Source organism: Asparagus officinalis, chromosome 10 (genome assembly GCF_001876935.1).
Source record: "Asparagus officinalis chromosome 10, Aspof.V1, whole genome shotgun sequence".
Classification (NCBI taxonomy): Eukaryota; Viridiplantae; Streptophyta; class Magnoliopsida; order Asparagales; family Asparagaceae; genus Asparagus; species Asparagus officinalis.
Genome location: NC_033803.1, coordinates 63,012,488 through 63,020,161, shown reverse-complemented (window position 1 = coordinate 63,020,161; position 7,674 = coordinate 63,012,488).

Sequence of the window (7,674 nt, the reverse complement as noted above, 5' to 3'; positions counted from 1 at the left end):
TATGTAATATCATAAAAACCAAAACACATGTATGTATATATATAACTATATATATGCATAGAAACCAAAACTTATGTATATATATATAACTATATATATATATATATATATATACGAAGAAACTAATAAATGTGTGTGTATAGATATTGAGCTTAACGTACTTAACACACATAATATAAAACCTATACTAAGTTACCCAAGCTAGATCTTGATCTTCAATAAGCTCGACTTGGTACACTTGTGGATGAAGTTGAACTTGGATCTTTAACTAGAATTGCATAAGCTTCACCGACATTCCGCCAACCTCCTTTGGATATGATCGTTGAAGCTCTATTCCATCCAACCTCCAACTCGTTGTTTGCCTAGAATAAATACGAAAACACAAACACTAGACAAACAACATTAGAAGTAAATTGTTTGTTAAACATCATCAAAACAAGAAGGCTAACAAGATGGTCTTTTAAAATTATTTTGCAAATGTGAAACATTATCAAACAAATATGGTTTATTCGAAGTCCGGTCATAATAATAATTACTCAAATGACCCTTCTGATTGTAATATGTGCAATAAAAGAGGCCTGTTTGTTTTTGTGGACCATTTGGATGTGCACGAGAAACATTTGCAAGTATAGATGGTCTTTTAAAATTATTTTACAAATGTGAAACATTATCAAACAAATATGGTCTATTCGAAAAATTTGGCAAGTTTGAACAATTTCTCAAATCAAAACAAAACTTTGCCAAATGACCAAATCTACCACAAAAATCACATTTAAACTTATGTGGTCTTTTAGAAACATTTGGCAAATGTGAAACCTTTTTCAAATCAAAACAATATTTTGCCAAATGGCCAAAACGACCAAAAAATCATATTTAAACACATGAGCATGCCTATGATGAACTTTATGAGTATGTGCATGTGCATGTGCATGTGATGATGAAGCTTGATAGGATGCACAAACATAATTAGGCTTGATGAATTTTTGTGCATTATAGCAAAATTTAGCTAAATGACCTTTACGGTCGCAAATAGAACACTTATAAACTTTGTTATATATGTGTGCATAATGAGTGGATGATTTTGATTTATTTGCACTAGACTTGGCACACATATCCACAAACTTCTTATGTTTATCAATGCATGAAGTTAGAGTTGAGTCTAAGGATGAAATACGATTGTTCAAATTGTTCAGCTCATCATTAGACATATTAGCATTGACGTTAGAAGTAGAGCAAACATAGTTGTTAGCAAAAGAGCTAACTTTATTTTTTATATTTTCTACTTCTAACATGGTATTTTTTTTTCATGAGATAAGCTAGCTATAGAAGATGTTAACTTTTTATTTTCTAAACTTAAAATATCATTGTTTTCTTTTAATGTTACATTCTCTTTATTAATGACATCAAGTTTGGAAGCTAGCAACTCATGATCGGATTTTAGATTAACATGCTTTCTTTTTAAGTCTATAAAAATATTATTATTATTATTATGCAACTTAGTGTAGGCATGCATTAATCTATCATATGCACAAGTGAGTTCATTAATGGATAATTCACTATCAGATTCCGAATCGCTTACCACACTAGGGCTATCACTTAGTGGCCGAGTACATGATGATGCTCCAATTGAACTTGAAGAGGAAGCCGCCAAAGCTTGTCGGATCGCCTCCAAGTTTCCTTAATGTGCTTCTATGAATTTTCATAATTTGTAAGCACTATCAAATGAATCAAGCTAGCTTGTTAGAAAAAGATGAGTCAAAAGCATTACGCCAAACTTCTAACAACAGCTTATTCATTGTAAACATCTTATGATCATTTTTACTCCACTTGGATTTCTCCGAAGTGAGCACAATATAAGCACAATCGATAATTTCTCATAAATCAAAGTGTCTAGATCGAACAAAGGGTTTAAATCTAACACACCATTGGGCATAGGGAAAACCATCTAATCTTGGAGCAACATTAATAGCATAACTTAAACTAGGTGCACCGTGCATATCCATAACATATTATGCAAGCAATATAAAAATTATCAAAACTAGATTAGCAAAAATATAAGAACAAAGATCTTTAACTCAAGACGGTTAAGCCACAAATCAAAGAGCATCAAGATCTGATACCAATTAAAAGCCACCCTAGAGGAGGGTGAATAGGGTGAATGTTAATCTAATCTGATATTAATATCAATTTAAAACTAATTAACAAATATCCTAGCAAAAATGATATGCAACAAGATATATATGCAAGGATAAGCAATATAAACAATGGTGAAATAAACAAGATGTAAATGTGATAGGGCAATATAAACAATGAGCAATGCATAATGGCGATATAGAATGAGACAAATGATAAGCACAAACTATAAATAATTTGTTGTCTACAGTATTTAAGAACATAATGTAAGCTCACACTCTAAGTCACACCCACCACAACTCAAATTATACAATGTATGCAAATACTATAAGCTCAATGGTTGTGTGTGTAAACAAAGAGTAAAAATCAAACTAAACTCAATATGAAAATCTAGCTTATAGAAATGATAAATAATAACCAAAAAATACAAAGCTAGAATTGAGATTAGAAAAACTTCTCTAGAACAAGAGAGATGGAGATGTGAAATTAAAAGCTCAAACCAAAGTTGATCTCCTCTTCTTGTGAAACCTAGAACAAGAGAGATGGAGATGTGAAATTAAAAGCTCAAACCAAAGTTGATCTCCTCTTCTTGTGAAACAATCTTCACAAACCAAACTTGTAAACAAACAAGTTGATCTCCTCTTCTTGTGAAACAATCTTCACAAACCAAACTTGTAAACAAACACTTAAACAATCTTTAAACACCCTTTTAAACTTGTTTAAAACACTTCTTAATTTTTCTCAGAAGTTATAGGGTATGGGGTATATATAGGATCATAAAACAAGCCTCAAAACTAAGAGAAAACCAAGAAAAAAGATAAAAAATAGAAATCTAAAATATTAGAAAAACTAGCCGTTAGAGGCCGTCAGTCGACTGATGAACAATATCAGTCGACTGATGAGCTGACCGTTATAGGCAGCTCACAGCTCATCGGTTGACTGAAGACCTCATTAGTCGACTGGTAAACTCATCAGTTGACTGATAGTTTATCAGTCGTAAAAATAGAAACTTTTACACTTTCTAAAATCGGTCGACTGATAAGATCCATCAGTCGACTGATAACAAGTTATCAGCCATAAACAAACAGTAAATCTGATTTCCAAACCTCTTTTAAAAATAGCAAATAAATTCTAAAAAATATAAAACTTTAGGAAATATTTATAAACATGATAATGAACATGTTTGAAAAAGTGGCACTTTCCAATTGTGAAAACTTATCATTTTGCAAAATAATCTAAAAACATGAAAACTAAACAATACATGTTTTTGATATTTTGACTTAAACAATATATTGACAAAATAATCTAAAAACATGAAAACTAAACAATACATGTTTTTGATATTTTGACTTAAACAATATATTGAAAACTTTTGAATGAGTTTATAGACTTAGGAAAAGATGTAAACTAGTATTATTAAGTCTATAAACTAAGAATACAATATTTAATCAAAAATACACATATTTTGCAATCTTTCAAAATAATAAACATGATAATCAAAACTTGATTTCAATGAAATCATAATAAGCACATATAAACATGAACGTGTATGTGTGTATATGATTGAGCTTAAAGTATCTACACACATAGTATAAACTTAAAACTAAATTACTCAAGCTATCTTGATCTTCAATTTGAGCTCGTCTTGGTAAACTTTACGGATGAAGCTTGATCTTGGATATTTGACTTGAATTGCAAATGGCTTCATACCATTATATCCACCAACCTCTATTTGATATGATCGTTATGACGCAATTTCATCCAACCTCCAACTGATTATTTGTCTAGAATAAATACAAAAACACAAATACTAGACAAACAATATTAGTTGTAAATCGTTTGTTAAAACATCATCAAAACAAAAAGGCCAACAAACCTTTGCTTCTAGAGAGAAATTTTCCCTCGTACTCCATAAGCAATTCTTTCATCTCATTTGCCTCAAGCCCTCCACCAAATAACTCACATATATCATCAATTGCCTTACTCTCTAATTTATCATTATCCTCCATGGGGACAATATTAATATGTGTAACATCACTCACGATATCATGCAACATATATGTCTTTATTAACATATCACTATCAACATTAGGAACCTTAGGATGAATCCTGATGGTGGCAGAATCTTCCTTTTCAGTGATGAGTGTCCCGTTGTCTGCCACTAGAGAAACCTTCTCCATAGCAATCTGTATCTTAAATGCCTCTAGTTTATGATTGACATAATTAATGAAGTCTTTGTTGTTGCTTCTTGGGTACTCTTCACAAATCCAGACTCTTTCTCAAAGATGAATTGAGGTTTCTTAGTTTTTCCATAATCATAACTTGTTTAATAACTCTCTAAAAACATCCATGATGAAGGTCCTTTGTCGTTCTACACAAGTTCTCGCTCCACCTTCTTCGCTAGATGGACTGTATGTCGGCTAAGGTAAAATAATCTTTCAAAGACACCCAATATTGTTCGTAGTTAGAAGGCAAGAAAAGGTTTCTCAATAATTTTTTCATCTTTGCCCACATTTGAATCGAATCCTTCCCTTGATGGTATTGATTTATCAATACTTCATCCCACCATACAAATGTTTTTCCTTTAAGTCTATAAACTACTAATTTAACATTTCAATCTTCTGGGATTATCTCATACTCAAAATATCTATCCACTTCATCAATCCAATCAATGAAATCATCAACATGAAGCTTTCTATTAAAGGATGATATCTTTAATTCTCTAGCATCATAGTTCTCTTTTTCTTTGGTAGCCTCTACAATTATCGTTGTAGGATTTGTCTTATAGAGTCGGATCTCCTCTTTGGTGACCATTAAGGCGATTTCGAACTCGTCCTAGATTCAGACGGCCCACTGCCAATGCAAGTCAGTATATGGAAGTCTTCATTTGAGTAACTCCCATCTTCAACTCATTGAACTCAATTCGGGTTACACAGGCTTCATCGCCTAACATCGGATTAGAGAAACAAGTCTCTGATACCAATTAATACAGCGTGGAAGTAATAAACCTTAGAATCCACCAATGGATGCTCTTTAAATCCACAAAGAACAATTTTCGAATCCACAAAGAACTTTGAATCCACAAAGAGAATATAATAAGAGAAATTTATTGATAAAAGTAATATGATTCATGAGGTTTACAATTCTTCTTCTTAAATAGAAAAACAAAGTCTACTCCTAATAAGAACAAAATTCCTAAAAGAAAGAAACAATTTAGAACTACCTAAAACACTCCCTATAATAAATGAAACAGATCAGTCCTAATTAAGTCAAAATTGATTTTATTTTTTAATCTAAATTGACTCTAACTTTATTACTAAAATAAACTAAAGGCTGATTACTTCTGAAATCCTGCTAAAACGGGTGTTACTGATGGGATTGTGGGATTCTGCTAAACTAATTGACCCCATCTCGTCAAGATAGGTGATTTTCATATATAATATGTTAGAATCCGCCTTCCGAATTGGAAGATATAATGGTTGTTTCTCTGCGGCCAGTTAATAATTCATCTATATTTGCATTTGACTCGTGAAGGCCCTACTTTTCCATGAATTTACTCGTTATGCGTCCTACATCAACTAGTTTAGGGTCACACAGAGTTTTAGGTCTGTGCTGAATTGTATTTCGCCCGGTTTATGTCTTCTCCTACTTAGAGTTTTGAATTTTTTTTCTTCATGCTCTAGCCCACTTCCTTAATTAGCTTGGGTTTGTGTAGTATGATCCAAGTATCTTTGGGGGCTCACGTTCTTGTATAACTTATCTTTGCTGAACATTCTATACTTTCTGCAGACTGCCTACCCAAGGCACGTGTAATTTCAATGGATGGTCATACACCAAATGAGCTAGAGAATAGCATTCAAAAAAAATATAGAAGGCGACTTGACGGTTTGGTTTTGAAGTTTTCCGAGTCTCCGTCGCCCAACTGATTAGATTTTGCCGAAGAAAAGTAAGCATACGTTGCATAATTCCATTGGAAGATTCATTGAAAATTCATCAACTTTTGCCCTTTAACTTCAATTATTTCATTTTTTTTTAATAAGTTGCTGTGCTGTTTTGTTTACGTCAAGGAACGTGCAGGTTCAATGGATTGCCAATTTGCCATAGACCAAATGAGCTTGAGAATAGCGTTCAAGAAAACTTAGAAGGCAACTTGACAGAGTTTGGTTTTCAAGTTTTCCGAGCCTCCATCCCCCACCTCGTTAGATTTTGGAGAGAAAAGTAAGCATAGGTTGTATAATTCCTGTGGAAGACTCATTGAAATTTCATCAAAAGTTCTGCCCTTTCATTTTTTAAGTCGCTATCCCGTTTTGTTTAATACATCAAAGAACGTGTCTTATTAATACTCTCTCAGTTGCCATGAAAGCAAATAACATTCATTCAAACTGCATGCGCCACCAAATAACGATTGCGCGGGGTTTGAAAGTTAGGGGACATGGATAAAGTTATGAAAAAAGAGCATAAAATGATAGCTTAAAGAGAAGTACATAAAGGATAAATATATAACCTCTCGTAACTTTCAAAATAATAATAATAATAATAATAATAATAATAATAATAACTCGTGTTTAAGTTTTTTTATCAGAAAATCTCCACCTACCTAGCTAAACATCAGAAAACTGTAAATTTTACATGGGTGAGTAAAATTATGTGGCGCATACATTCGCTAGTGAAAATTGGTGGTTAACGCTGTTTGGAGGTTGTTTTGATAAAATCTTAAACTTAATGTGGTTTTCTGATAACCCCTCAGTTAAGGGAGGGTTTTATGATATTTAAAAGTTGGAAGGTTATCTGATAATCACTCGAAGGGGTGTTAGTCAATTGGAACATTTTCATGCAAAATGGGATAATTGTTAAAGTGGAATAATTTTTCGCTAGTGGGATATTTTAGTGGGATAAATAGGAACAATTTTGTGAAACGGGATATTTTGATAAAATAATGTGGGATAAATTTTTATAATCATGAAATATATATTTATGCATTTTGAAGATATAAATACTATTTATATATTTTAAACTTACTATTATTGATTGATAATTGTTTACAATAATGTTCGTTACTATTAAATAACTTTTGGTTAGACTATAAGATATTGACAATTATTATTATAATGATGGTCTAATGATGGTGATAGCCATAATAAAAAAGAAGTAAAGAAAAAAAGAAATATAAAAAATAAAAAAAATAAATACGAGTTCTAGTTTTTTACCACCTAGTTCCAATCTAAAACATGGAACAATTTGAGAGACTAGAACTCTCATTTTTGTATAGAAAAATAAAAAAGTGGGATAATTTTGTATCATTATCCCAATTCTAATTTTGTTAGAGTTCTACTTGACTAACACTGTAAAATTTTGTTCTAATTTTAGTTCTATATGACTAACACCTTAAAAATTTATCCCACAGATTATCCCAGTTCTAATTTTAAGTTCTAGGTGACTAACCCCCGAAGTTAAGCCTTACATAAAACTATATTTATTTCAGTACTCAGTGACCAACCAAACAAAAATCAAAAGGCGTTTGTTTTGTGATCGTGAGTCATT